The sequence below is a fragment of the Sturnira hondurensis genome, unplaced genomic scaffold (assembly GCF_014824575.4).
Source record: "Sturnira hondurensis isolate 20B ecotype Veracruz unplaced genomic scaffold, ASM1482457v3 Scaffold0022910, whole genome shotgun sequence".
Classification (NCBI taxonomy): Eukaryota; Metazoa; Chordata; class Mammalia; order Chiroptera; family Phyllostomidae; genus Sturnira; species Sturnira hondurensis.
Genome location: NW_028095541.1, coordinates 9,328,973 through 9,343,750, shown reverse-complemented (window position 1 = coordinate 9,343,750; position 14,778 = coordinate 9,328,973). Strand labels below are relative to the sequence as shown.

General features: G+C 41.8%; 1 pseudogene; it reads right to left on the bottom strand.

Annotated features, from left to right (window-relative positions):
* Positions 1–9,139: 9,139 nt before the first annotated feature.
* Positions 9,140–10,338, bottom strand: LOC118980491 (tubulin beta chain-like; annotated as a pseudogene).
* Between the last annotated feature and the right edge of the window lie 4,440 nt (positions 10,339–14,778).

Here is a 14,778-nt window from a genome sequence, read left to right as displayed (position 1 = left end):
CATTGTAGTTTTGAGCAGGATGGTGACATGATCTGACTCAGGCTCTAACAGGATCACTCTGGGTTTTGTGCTAAGAATAAATTTAAGGAAGAGCAAAGGAGTAAAGCAGGAAGGTCAGTTAGGCCACTGTGATAATCCAGGTGAAAGAATGGTGTTGTTGATCAGAGTGACAGCTGTGGAGCATACAGGAAACAACCACAATCTGGGCTAGTCTGAAGGCTGAGCCAACAAGATTTGCTGCTAGACTGGATGTGAGATGGGAGGGAAATGAGGATCCCTCCCATCTCCCGAAGGGAGATGTGAAGGTCTGAACACTTGGCAGGATGGAGTTGACATTCTTGAGAACAAAAAGTCTGTTCAGGAGCAGAAATTGTTGTGGGGGAGAAAGATAAACTCTGAACATGGTAAATTTGAGATATTTATTTGATATCCAAATGGAGATGACCAGTAATTAGCCAGATACATGAATCTGAAGTTCAGGAAGTGGTGGACTGGAAATATAAATTGAGAGTCCCACGAGACTGGATGGAAATTACTTTGAGACTGAATGTAGCTAGAGAGAAAAAAAGAGATATAAGGACCAAATTCTTGCACACTCCAACATTAAGGGGTTGGGGAGATAAGCAGGAGGAGCTAAAGTAGACTGAGACTCAGCAGCAATAAGTAAGAGGAAAACCCTGAGAAATACAGGAAACATGTGGCCTCACACAGGACAAAGTAATTGGCTGGGAGGCAATGAGGTCCAAGATTTAACCTGATTGAAGTGCATTCAAGAGGAAATGGGAGAAGAGGAACTGCACAATGAGTTTAGATAGTTTTTAAAACTTGCTGTACTTCAGAGGATCAGAGAAATAGGCAGTCTAGTGGGAAATAGGAGTCAGGGAGTTCTACTTTTTAAGGAAGATGAAATAATTGTATTTTGTATATTTATGAGAAAGATCCAGTAGAAAAGGAAGGCAAAAGAGAGAAGGAAGAATTTCTGAAGTGATATCATTGAGTAAAGAAGAGGAGATTAGCTTCTGAGCCCAGGGAAGAGCCATGGCAAGGGACAGAGACAGTTCATTCATAGCCAACAAGAGGATGGTAGGGCTGACAGGTTTTGAAATATGTGGTGATAAAAACTTGTGGAAGTTTTCCTCTGACTTTTTAGAGGAAAAGCAGCCTCCAGAAGAAGAATTGCTCTGTTTTCCCCAGTTTTAACCACTATTAACTGTAAACATTTGTGCTCATCAGTCACATCAAGAGGGAACCTTCTAAACTAATTCTTTTTTTTTCTTGCTATTATGAGCTTCTGGTTTTAAATATATTTTATTTATTATGCTATTAGGGTTGTCCCATTTCCCTCCCCCTTTACTCCCCTCCCGCCTCCACTCTTCTTCCACATGCATCCCTCAACGACTAAGTTCATGTCCATGGGTAATACATAAAAATTCTTTGGTTTTTCCATTTCCCATACTATTCTTAACTGCCCCTGTATATTTTGTACTTACCAATTATGTTTCTTATTCCCTGTACTTTTTCCCCATTCTCTCTTCTCTCCATCCCCCCGATAACCCTCCATGTGATCTCCATTTCTCTTCTTCTAGTTGTTTGTTTGGTTTGCTTTTGGTTTTGTTTTTTTTTTTTTTTTTTTTTGAGAAGGGTTCAGTTGTTGATAGTTGTGAGTTTGTTGTCATTTTATTGTTCATATTTTTTTTATTTTTTTAAATATATTTTATTGATTATACCATTACAGTTGTTCTATTCCCCCCCTTCAATTCCCTCCACCCGCACCCTCCCTCCCCCACCATTCTCCCCCCCTTAGTTTATAACCACGTGTCTCAAGTTCTTTGGAGTCTATATTTCCCCCACTATTCTCGTCCTCCCCCCTATCTATTTTCTACCTACCATCTATGTTATTTTCTGTGCCTTCTCCCCCTTTCTCCCCCTCCCACCCCCCCCCGTCCCGTTGCCATGCCCTTCTTCACTGCCAATGCCGGGCTACCCCTCATCACTTCCATCCTGGCCAGCTGACTGCAACAGGCTCCCAACAGGCTTCTGACTTCCGGAATGAGCTGTTTTGGTCCCAGTGAGATAGGAGGGAAAGAAGTGAGGGGAAAATGCCGACAAATTGATGGAGGAATTAGAAGCTTCACATCCTCACACCAGAGCCCCCACCTCCGTGTATGATCAAAGGGCAAAGGGAAAGAGTTCATCAAAGCAGAAACCCTGCTTGTGCTAGAAGTGAAGATAAACAAGGCCCCTTCCCAACCAGCGGCAGAGTCAGAACCTGGCGCCAGAAAGCTCAGAAACAGCTCCCAGCCTTGGAAACACGTCGAAGTCCCACCTCGTGTGCAACTCATTCCAGAGTGGGTCCCTGTTCGTTTGGACGGGTACTTTCGCTTCTTTCAGAGCAGCGGCCCAGTCCTGGCCTCCTCCCCTTTCTNGCACTCTCTGAGCTTCCTGGATTTCCTGGAAGTCTATTTCCTTTGCCAGACTGGGGAAGTTCTCCTTTATTATTTGTTCAAATACGTTTTCCACTCGTGGCTGTTTCTTTCCCCCTTCTGGTACCCCTATAATTCGGATGTTGGAACATTTAAAGATGTCCTGGAGGTTCCTAAGCCTCTCCTCATTGTTTTGAATTCTCATTTCTTCATTCCTTTCTGGTGGGATGTTTTGTTCTTCCTTCTGCTCCATTCCATTGATTTGAGTCCCAGTTTCCTTTCCATCACTATTGGTTTCCTGTGCATCTCCCTTCATTTCAATTAGTTTAGCCTTCATATGTTCCTCTAATTTGTGACTTTGTTCTTCTAATTTGTGACTATAATCTACCAGTTCTGTGAGCATCCTGATAAATAGTGTCCTGAATTGTGCTTCTGAGAGGCTGGCAATTTCTCTTTTGATTAGAGTTATTGGCTCTGGGACTTTGAGTTCTTCTTGCGCCATCTTTCGGGTTGTTGGTGCCTGTTCCATAGCAGGATCAGAGCCCTAAAGTATTCACTAGAACAGGGCAACTAAATCGCTGGGTTGTGACGTTGTATGTGGGGGCGGGGTCAAAGAGCGACAATGGCTCTCACCGGTATTGCAGGGCAATTAAGTCGCTGGGTTGTGACGCTGTATGTGGGGGCGGGGTCAAAGAGGGACTATGGCGTCCTGTCCGCCGCCTGCTGCCACGGCCTACACCGGTGCCGCAGTTGCTGCCGTCACCGGGCCCACTCGTTTCGTCCCACTGCACGCGAGTGTGCCACTGCCGTCAGCCCTCGCCCCCTGGGGCCTGCGTGGTCTGTCTCACTGTGCATGAATATGCGCCCTTGGTCTGCCCCACCCCCCAACTGGTTCCCGGTTCCCGTCTGCCTGCGCGCCTGGGTCGGGGGCCCTGTCCTGCCCGACCCTGCTCGCTGCTGGCTCCGCCCCTCTTACCATCCCCGTTGAACGGTTAGATGTAGTCGGACTTCCGTATAATTCAATTTTCTGTCCTTTGGTTGTGTCTTTGTTTCTCCAAACCTTTGTTGTATTCAAACTTGGTTGTGGGAGAAGGCACAGTGTTTCCACCTATGCCTCCATCTTGGCGGAAGTCCTATTGTTCATATTTTTATCTTCTTTTTCTTAGATAAGTCCCTTTACTATTTTATATAATAAGGTCTTGGTGATGATGAACTATTTTAACTTGACCTTCTCTGGGAAGCACTGTATCTTTCCTCCTATTATAAATGATAGCTTTACATGATAGAGTATTCTTGGATGTATGTCCTTGCCTTTCATAACTTCAAATACTTCTTTCCAGATCCTTCTTGCCTGCAAGGTTTCTTTTGGGACATCATCTGATAGTCTAATGGGAACTCCTTTGAGAGTAACTGTCTGTCTTCCTCTTGCTGCTTTTAAGATTCTCTCCTTATCTTTAACCTTGGTTAATGTCATTATGATGTGTCTTGGTATGTGCTTCCTTGGGTCCAACTTCTTTGGGATTCTCTGAACTTCCCGGACTTCCTGGAAGTCTATTTCCTTTGCCAGATTGGGGGAGTTCTCCTTCATTATGTTTTTAAATAAATTTTCCATTTCTTGCTCTTCCTTGTCTCCTTCTGGTACCCCGATGATTCACTTGTTAAAGTGTTCAAAGTTGTCCTAGAGGGGCCTAAGCCTGCCCCCGTGGTTTTGAATACTTGTTTCTTCATTCTGTTCTGGTTAGATGTTTATTTCTTACTTTTGTTCCAAATCATTGATTTGAGTCCCAGTTTCCTTTGTGTCCCTGCTGGTTCCCTGTGCATTTTCCTTTATTTCACTTTTTACAGCCCTCACTATTTCCTCTATTTTGCAGTCATACTCAACCACTTCTGTGAACATCCTGATAACCATCATTTTGAACTGTGCATCTGATAGATTGGCTATCTCTTCACCACTTAGTTGTATTTTTTTCTGGAGCTTTGATCTGTTCTTTCATTTGCCCCTCTCCCCCTTTTTTGCCTCTGGGAATACTCTGGTAAGTGGTGGAGCCTTAAGTATTCTCCAGGGCAGGGCAACCCACATTGCAGCACTGTGGTCGTGTGGGGGGAGGGGGGTGGTGAGGGTCCAAGAGGGAACAGTGGTGCTTGCTCTGCTCTCAGCTGGCTTTCAGTCACTTCCCCTGCTACCCACAAGCAAACTGGACTCTTTTGGTGCTGATTTCTGGATGGGTGGGTTTGTGTATATTTTAGGACCCTGTGGGTTTCTCCAATGAACTCTCCTGTGAGGCTGGGAGTTTCTTCTGCCACCACAACCCCTACAGTTTTTTTCAGCCATGTATTTGAGACTTTATTTTTCAATGTTGGAACTCTGGGTTGGATGGTCTGTCTCAGTCCCCATTTGTTCCTCTCAGTTTATCTGTATGCAAATATGGGGCCGCTTTGTCCTCCAGCTGGTACCTCACCCAGTTGGCCAGCTGCTGCCTTGCCATCCCAGGTCTTCCAGCTTCCCCCTTGCTGAAAGAGAAGACATCCAAGTCTTCTCTACCCTACCTCCCCATCTCCACCCCTTCTACCAGTCTGGATGAATGTTTCTTTTACTTCTTGGTTGTCAGACTTCCATACAATTTGATTTTCTGGCAGTTCTCATTGCTTTTTTGTTTTTAAATTTATTGTTGTCTTTCTTTTAGTTGTGTGAGAAGGCATAGTGTATCTACCTATGCCTTCATCTTGGCTGGAAGTTAAGGTAGTTCTGTTAACACCAGAAACTCTTTGTTTTTAAGATTTTATTTATTTATTTTTAGAGAGAGAGGAAGGGAGGGAGAAAGAAAGGGAGTGAAATATTGACATGTGAGATATACATTGATCAGTTGCCTTTCCCATGCCCCCATGTAGGGACCTGGCCCACAACCCAGGCATGTGACCTAACTGGGAATTAAATGAGCAACCTTTCGGTTTGCAGGGCAGCCTCAATTCACTGAGCCATACCAGCCAGGGAAGGAACTCTTGAACTAGATGTAGACACCTCTGCTGACTAGGAGAAGATAACAGCCCTGGGAAAACACAGAGAGCATGGACAGGAGTTTGAGTAGCTGAGGCCAGTGGTGGAGGAGATAGTGAATGAGTGCTGTGATCTCATCAGGAAGCTCAGAGGGAACTGAAGAAGTACTAGGTGATATTTATTGTGTCTCTAAGACTTGGTTTGGAAGCAAGATTAATGAGCTGGTCATAAATAGTAATGCTTCTTTTCTTTTAAATAAAACTTTAGTGTGGTACTTCACCATCAGCATGTTTGCGAGAATGTGTCATATGACTAGGATGAACTAGTGTGTAATGTTTTTACTCAGTTGAACTCTTTGGGTTGGGCTTGATCTAAAAGCAGTAATATTCTTTAAAAGGTCATTTAGGATATTTAGAGTACTGTGGAATCTCCAATAAAGATGAGATATAGGATTATAATCTGCTGTTAAAATAAGTACAGAGCAATTTAATCAACATTAATAATTTTAAAAATTCTAATTCATGCTTTTTCTCATTTACTATTTTATTTCAGTTGTTTTGATGCTTCAGAGATTGAATATTTCCCTTTGGAAGACAGACATGAATAATTATTTCTACTCTTCTATTCCCCTGTCTCATCCATTTAACTAGTCCTCATATCTAAAATGAGGGTCTGAAAATGGTAAGTGTTTATGTATATGTACATTTTAATATATATTTATTTATTTATATTAAATTAATAAGCCCACTTTAAGTTTTCAATGTTTGAGTTTCTTTTCTTAATTTTTTCTGCCTTGTTACAATATACCATTCATTGAATCCAGTTAAATCAAAGGCCTTTAAGATTGTAATTATAAAATATAAGATCAATATAAAATCAAAGTCTGATTCTACTAGCAGAGTAAGTGAAGAACCAAAGTCCAGGTCAATCCTCATGGTTCCAGTGATGCACAGACTGACAGTGCATTTGTGACAGACAGGCAGTCTAGGGCAGTCTAGGGCACTGATGATTTGAGCCTGCATTATTTAGATCGGTTGTGAGACTGTTTCCAAAGACATAACTTTGTTCTTTCAGTAGGTTTCTTTATTCAAATAAAATCCTAAATCTTCTAATTTTTTAGAACTAGAAGAATATCTAGGTAGGGGGAAGCACTGACCACTTGACAGTGCTGCCCATTAGTGTTGACTTTCCCTGGGATTCAACTATTCTAGTTCCCAGTGATGCTATATTTCTGGGGCTTAGGTGCATATGGTTCTTTCTACAATTCTCTACACCATTTCCTTGATTAGTCAGGATGCAGTTGAGATAACTGCTATTTTCAAAAAGCATTCCTAGCCCTGGCTGGTGTGGCTCAGTTGATTGATCGCTGGCCTACAAACTATAGGGTCACCAGTTCAATTCCTAGTCAGGGCACATGCTTGGGTTGCAGGCCAAGTCCTTAGCAGGGACACACAAGAGGCAAAACCACACATTAATATTTCTGTTCTTCTCTTTCTTCTTCCCTTCCCCCTCTATCTAAAAGTAAATAAATAAAATATTTAAGAAAAACAAAAGGCATTACTAAGTAACATAACTTAAAGAAAATAATCACAGGTTACTTGAAGCATAAATTTAGTTCACTTTCTCAGTGCACATTTCTGCTTCTACAATACTAGATTACTGGCCCTGATTTCTGGATTTGTGACATAAGAACCTTCAAGAGTATGACCTTCCAAAAAAACCCAGTGAGAATACCAACAAAAATTGTCAAAATCAACTTTTTTTTTACAACTCTGGAAAATAACCAAAGAATTGCAAAATCTCAGGAACACAACTGTATTTCAAATAAATGACTGGATTTTGGTAGGAGTAGCAAGCTTTATGGTTTTCAACTTCTCCTCTTCCCAATAACCTTTCCCAAGCCTGGTAGTAGCCTTGAAAACCAGCAGCTTTGCAAGAATGGTGACTATAAAAACTATCAGCCTAGGAGCCACTGGAGGACCCAGAATGGGTTTGGAACCCTCCAAAAGCCTCGTCTCTGGAGAACTGTTAGCACTTGACCCATATAGCAGTTCCTTTCAAAGATATATTGTCAGGAATTGTCTTTTTAAGCTGACTCTAAGATGGCTGTGTGCAAACAGCCTTATCCCTAAGAGTTTGTCAAAAAACAGGTAGCAGTACTTAACAGCACAGCTGCCCAAGGGGAAAATATCAACTGGTAGTGAAAAGGGCTAAGAAACTTAAAAGGATATATTGGAGACTGACATGTACATAGGGAATACTGAAAAACTTGGACATATTGCTAGGGATCTAAAAATCCATATGCATGTGCTGATCCTGGGAATGGTATGAAAAGCTCTCACCTCCAGCCTCCAGCAGAATTTGAGGCTTTGTGTGGATAGTAAGGGAAGGCTAGGCAAAGTTGGGACCTGCTTGCTGGAGTGTCAAGGACATGTCCGCACACACAGGAAGAACCTCATAGCAAAGGCATATCGAGGTATGGGTCAAAGCATTGGAGGCAGTCTCTATCCAGTTATTACCATATCACCAAGCTGATTTTCAACACTGTTATATTATATTACTTAAAACATTTAGCTTCTCACAGAATTGTATAAGACATGTAATATACGAAGGACAGTAATGCTCAGATAGGAAGAAAACTCTCAATAGAAAATTTCCCTGGCAAAGTCCAGGTATTTAAATTACTTAAAAAAGACTTTTTCCCCCAATTCCTATTTAGTTTTGGCTGTTGAGGAAATATCATTTTTTCAATATGATAAAAAGCAAGTTCAAGGCAAAACAAAAATTTGAAGTGTAGGTTAGGCCAACATCAAGGGTAGCAGGGGGGAAGGAAATAGCAAAAGAAATGAGATGTTGTCAAAAGACAAAAGGTGTCCTATCCACTTCCCTTCAGGGAATGACTCCAACATTTTGGTGGCAGTATATACCGTCTCACACACATACCAGACCACTGTTCCTTTTTAGGTAAGAAAAGGTCGAGATGGGGAGGGCCTTTCTGGAGGTGTAGAGACCAGGACTGGTCATCCTCATCACTTTACCTATTCCTCTATCCAGAGAAAGGAAGCTATTTAATATGAGAGGTAGAGTGAAAGAGGAGAGGATCCCACTTTACAGAGGGCAACTGACCCCTGCAAAGGAAACAACTCAGGACAGAGCTTAAAAGAGACTAAAAACTGGGGTAATACTATTCATACCTTCCCCATAGCTGAGGGTGGAACAGGAAAAAATACCTGGAAACTGGAACAGCCCAAATCCATTCTCCAAAACTCTTCTAGAATGGGAAACCTCACCCATTCCTTGTAGGGACTTCTACCTGCTAGAGTTAGCATCATTCCCTTTCCCCTTGGCTACCACATGGGCTTAGGATGGTGTTTTCAGCACGCAGTCCTAAATGGGATCTGGATGAGACCCATCTTCTGGGAGAATTATTTTGAAAACAGAGAGGAGAATGTTAACTGGACAGATGGGAGGAATGAGCACTAAAAGGAAATGCAAGATTACTCCAAAATGGCCCAGAAAATATAGATTTCCCAGAATGAAAAGAGAGAGGAGACATTCAATCAGCGACAACTATTTATTGAGTGCCTGCTATGTGCAAGGCACGGTTCTAGAACACCCCTGAAAGAAAAAAAGGTAGAAGATGAAAATTCTGAGGGGGAGTAAAGGAGATATTGAGGAAGAAGGCTAAGGGAACTGAAAAGCCTGAGTGATAGACTTGCCTTTAGGCCTCCTCACCAAAATCCTCCTCCCCTTCTGTTGTGGGGTTCTAATACTGCTGGTACTCAGAGATGAGGCCATTCACATTGCTCTCAGCCTTGATGAACTCCATCTCATCTATGCCTTCTCCCGCTTCTCCCAAGTGCAGGAATGCCTTCTTGTGGAACATGGCTGTGAACTGCTCTGAGATGTGCTTGAACAGCTCCTGCATGTCCGTGCTCTTGCCAGTGAAGGTGACTGCCATCTTCAGGTCACTGGATGGGATGTCACAGACAGCCATCTTGACATTGTTGGGGATCCACTTCACAAAGTAGCTGCTGTTCTTGTTTTGCACATTGAGCATCTGCTCACCCACCTCCTCCATGGAAGACAGCAGCCATGGTGAGGTATTGGCCACAGCAGGAGTCATAAGCAGCCATCATGTTCTTGGCATCAAATACTTGCTGGGTGAGTTTGGGTACAATGAGGGCCTGATATTGCTGGCTTCCACAGCTGGTTAGAGGGGCAAAGCCAGACATGAAGAAGTGCAAATGTGGGAAAGGGATCGTGTTGACTGCTACCTTGCAGAGGTCAGCATTGAGCTGGCCAGGGAACAGAGGCAGTACTACCACTATGGTGGCTGAGATAAAGTGATTCAGATCCCCATAGATTGGCATGGTCAGCTTGAGGGTGTGGAAGCAGATATCTGTCGTAAACTGTCTCATTATAAATGCAGCAGGTCTCATCAATATTTTCTACCAACTGATGGATAGAGATGGTGGTGTTGTAGGTCTCAACCATGGGGTCGACACTTTGGGTGAGGGACTACACTGAAGGTGTTCATGATGCAGTCAGGATACTCTTCACAGATCTTGCTGATAAGCAAAGTGTGAATTCCAGAGCCTGTGCCTGGACACAGTGAGTGGGTCAGCTGGAAGCTCTGCAGGCAACCACAGCTTTCAGCCTCCTTCTGCACCACGTTCAGGACTGAGTCAACCAGCTTGGCCTCCTTTGTATCGTGTCCCTAGACCCAGTTGTTGCCTGACCCAGACTGACAAAGTTGTCTGATCCGAAGATCTGGCCAAAAGGACCTGAGCAAACAAAGTCCATGCTACCAGGTTCTAGATCCACCAAGATAGCATGAGGAACATATTTTCCACCTATGGCTTCATTGTAATACACAGAGATCCAGCTGCAGGTGGCTGTCCCTTTGGTAGGTGCCAGTAGGGTTGATGTCAAGTTCATCATTGATCACCTCCCAGAAGGGAGAAAGAGAAATAAAGAAATATCAATGTGAGGTTGCCTCTCACACACTCCCACATGTGCCCTGACCAGAAATCAAATGCCCTAGCAACCTCTTGGTCTGCAGACTGGTGCTATTCCACTGAACCACATCAACCAGGGCCTCAACATGCTTTTCTTACTCTTTTAACCCTCCAATACTTTATAAAGTGAGTTACCTGTGTTAAATCTTCTTTGTGTGATATGGTATGGTTTCTGTGGACCTGCTGGACACAGAAACTTAACAAAGATGCCTTCTTTCTTGCCACTTTTTTCAATCTGATTCAGAGTTTGTTTCAGCTTCTGGCCCTGAGTGTTAGACCTTTGTAACAAGTCTGCTGCATGAGCTTACAGATACTGAACAATGACCCAGAAGGAGCAATGGAAAATATGTGTGGTATATTCTCTGGCAAATTCAGGAATTTTGAGTTATGTCCTAAGGGTTGGGGGTCGGGGACAATGTAAAGCTCACTTTTGTCAGTCAATAAATTAATACCTGTCTCTAGCACTTTAAGAAAAAGAAAAATCAGACTTCTGGCCAAGATGGAGGCATAGGTAAATACACTTTGCCTCCTTACACAACCAAAAGAAGGACAACAACAAATTTAAATACAAAAAATAACCAGAACTGCCAAAAAATCAAACGGTATGAAAGTCTGACAACCAAGGAGTTAAAGAAACATTCACCCAGACAGGTAGGGAGAAGGGCAGAGATGGGCAGCCAGGGAGGAGAGGATGTGGCAAGGCAGTGGCTGGAGGACTAAGAAGTCCCACATTAGCATTTGGATAAACCAGGAGTAACAACTGGGGAGGAAGACAGACCGCACAACCCAGGGTTGCAGCGCAGGGAAATAAAGTCTCAAAACTTCTGATTGGAAAAACCTGTAGGGGATGTGATGGTCAGAGAAACTCTGAGCCTCACAGGAGTGTTTCTTGGAGAGACCCACAAGGTTCTAGAATGTACACACACACACATACACACCTGGGAATCAGCACCAGAAGGGCCCAATTTGCTTGTGGGTAGCAGGGGAAGTGACTGAAAGCCCAGCAAGTGGCATTGAGCCCTCTCTGACCTCTCCCCCACATACAGTACCACAACACAGGGTCACCCCCTCTGGCAAAAACCGAAGTCTCCACCTCTTACAACATAATAGGTATGCCAAGACTATATATATATATATATATATATATATATATATATATATATATATACACATATACATATCCCAAATGAAAGAACAGGTCAAAGCTCCAAAAAATAGAACTAAATGATGACAAGATAGCTAACCTATCAGATGCAAAGTTCAAAACAATGGTAATCAAGATTCTCCTAGAAGTGATTGAGTATGGTCACAAAAGAGAGGGAGAAGTGCAGACTATGCAAAGTGAAATAAAGAAAAATATACAGGGAGCCAACAGTGAAGGGAAGGAAACCAGGACTCAAATTAATGATTTGGATCAGAAGGAAGAAATAAATATTCATTGAGAACAGAATGAAAAAACAAGTATTCAAAAAAATGAGGAGAGGCTTAGGAACCTCTTGGACAACTTCAAACACTCCAGTGTCTGAATCATAGGGCTGCCAGAAGGAGAAGAGAAAGAGCAAGAAATTGAAAACTTATTTGCAAACATAATGAAGGAGAAATTTTCTAATCCAGCAAAGGAAATAGACTTCCAGGAAGTCCAGGAAGCTCAGAGAGTCCCAAAAAAGTTGGACCCAAGGAGAAACACACCAGGGCACATCATAATTATATTACCCAAGATTAAAGACAAGGCGTGAATCCTAAAAGCATCAAGAGAAAAGGAGATACTTACTTACAAAGGAGTTTCCAATAGACTATCAGCTGATGTCTCAAAAGAAACCTTACAGGCAACAAGGGGCTGGAAAGATGTATTTGAAATCATGAAAGGCAAGTACATACATCCAAGAATACTCTATCAGGCAACGCTATCATTTAGAATGGAGGGAAAGATAAAGTGCTTCCCAGATAAAGTCAGGTTAAAGGAGTTCATTATCACCAAGCCCTTATTATATGACATGTTAAAGGGACATATCTAAGAAAAATATTAAAAAGATGAACATTAAAATGACAACAAACTCACAACTATCAACAACTGAACCCCCCAAAACAAAAACAAACTAAGCAAACAACTAGAAGAGGAAGAGAACCAGAGAAATAGAGATCACATGGAGGGTTATCACCAGGGATGGGGACAGGAGAGAATGGGAGAAAAGGTACAGGGAATAAGAAACATAAATGGTAGGTACAAAACAGACAAGAGGAGGTTAAGAATAGTATAGAAAATGGAGAAGCCAAAGAACTTATATATATGATCCATGGACATGAACCAAGAGGGGGAGAATGCTGGTGGGAGGGGGCATGCAAGGTAGAAAGGAATAAAAGGGAGGAAAAAATGGGACAACTGTAATAGCATAACAAATAAAAAATATTTTTAAAAGAAAAATGTCATATGATATCACTGTTAACAGGAATCTAAACAACAAAACAAAAAAGCAAGCAAAATATGACCAAAGACACTGAAATATGGAACAGGCTGACAGGGACCAGAGAGGAGAGGGGAGAGAATCACAGGGGAAAAGGGGAAGGACTCACATGAACAAGTATAAAGGACACATGGACAATAAGTAAGGTGGGGGGCGGAAATGGGAGGGAGGTGGAAAGCACTGGGGGGGGGGGCAGGGCTGGGAATATAAGACAGAAAACTGTACTTGAACAAGAATTAAATTTAAAAAAAAAGAAAAATGTCAATATTGCCTCTCTCAAGTTTTTATCCTAGTCCACTTTCCTTTAATTTCAAACCACAGCTATTGCTTTCATTATCTTACTGGCATTTTCATTATGGGTCCCTACCATTTTATTGGGTCATTTAAGTTGATTTCTTGAGCATATTGGCCTCAGCCCTCCCCATGGCTCTGAGATCAGCAGCTTCCCCAGGCTTTGGCTTTGGAAGGGAAGAGGAGGGATAGTCTTTTCCTTCCCTGTCCTAGTCAAATCTTTAGATGGAATGTTTCAGTTTTTCTCCTCATTCTTTACCATTCTTGGTAAGGAATGAGTTTTTAGAAATCGAGTTCCATTAACAAAGTATTCCACTCTGAAACAGTTTGTCATTTTTTGAAACCATTCTCTTAGGTGGATCAGCTAACCAGAAAGGGAGGGCAGGAAAGTGTTATTGTCCATTAAAGGCCAGATACATAATTTTTAACCTCACAAGAATACTATGAATAAGGTACGATTATATTTATTTCATTAATGAAAGAAAATGAGGCCTGGAGAAGTAATTCCCTAGGTCATGTAATTAATAAATAATAGCACTGAAATTCAAATGTAGAACATACTCCAAAGTCTCTTGTTTTTCCTTTTGTTCTGTTTTACTTTGGCTGGCGAGACATCCTAGAAGCCAGCAAGCAGGAACCATGTAAGGCATTTGCAAGTTGTACTGTTTCTTCAGGGCAAGAATATAAACTCCCTAGGAAATTCAATGAGAAATAAGATAGGACTGGGATAATCCAGCATTAAGTCATTAGGTATTTAAATATACTTTCCGTTCCTTTTGCTCTCTCTTCTCTGGGATTCCCATCAGCATCTAGGGTTATGCTTTGTGATGACCCACAGGCCTGAAAGGCTCTGTTCATATTCTTCACTCTTTCTTCCCTCTGTTCCTCAGACTAGATACTGTATTTTGATGTATATAATGTGCACCCAAGGTTTTATTGCCAATTCCCATGTATAACTTGCATTATACATGGGAATTAGTTCTAACCATGTATAGTGTGTATCCTTATGTTTTCCTCAAAAATTCGGGCAAAAAAGTGTCCATTATACATGTCAAAATATGGTAATTTCATCTAGTACATCTTCAAACTTTTTTGAAAACATATACCACCATCTCTATCTATTAGTTGGTAGAGAATATTGATGAGTTTGGGTACAATGTCCTTATTATCTTCTTCTGGCATTTTAATTTGCTGTTGAGCCCCTGTAGTGAATTTTTCATTTCAAACTACAAAACTGCTATTTGATTCTGTTTTAAAGTTTCTGTTTATTGTTATTCTCTATTTGGTAAACATCATTTTTATATCTCCTTTAATTATGTAAACATATTTTCCTTTAGTTCTTTGAACAAACTCATAATAGGTGATTTAAAATCTTTTTCTATTCTCAGAACCTTCCTGCCACTGTGTTCTGACCTTGCTGCTCTAGTCTCTGGAGCACATCCCCATTCTACCAGCCTGTGAGCTGCAGCAAATAAAAAATTTCATATTTTATTGACTGATTTTTTTGAGGTGACCAAAATTTTAATGTGAACCATGAGAGAAATTGTGCATATCCAGGTGAGCCCTTTGTGGCAATCAGATTGTTG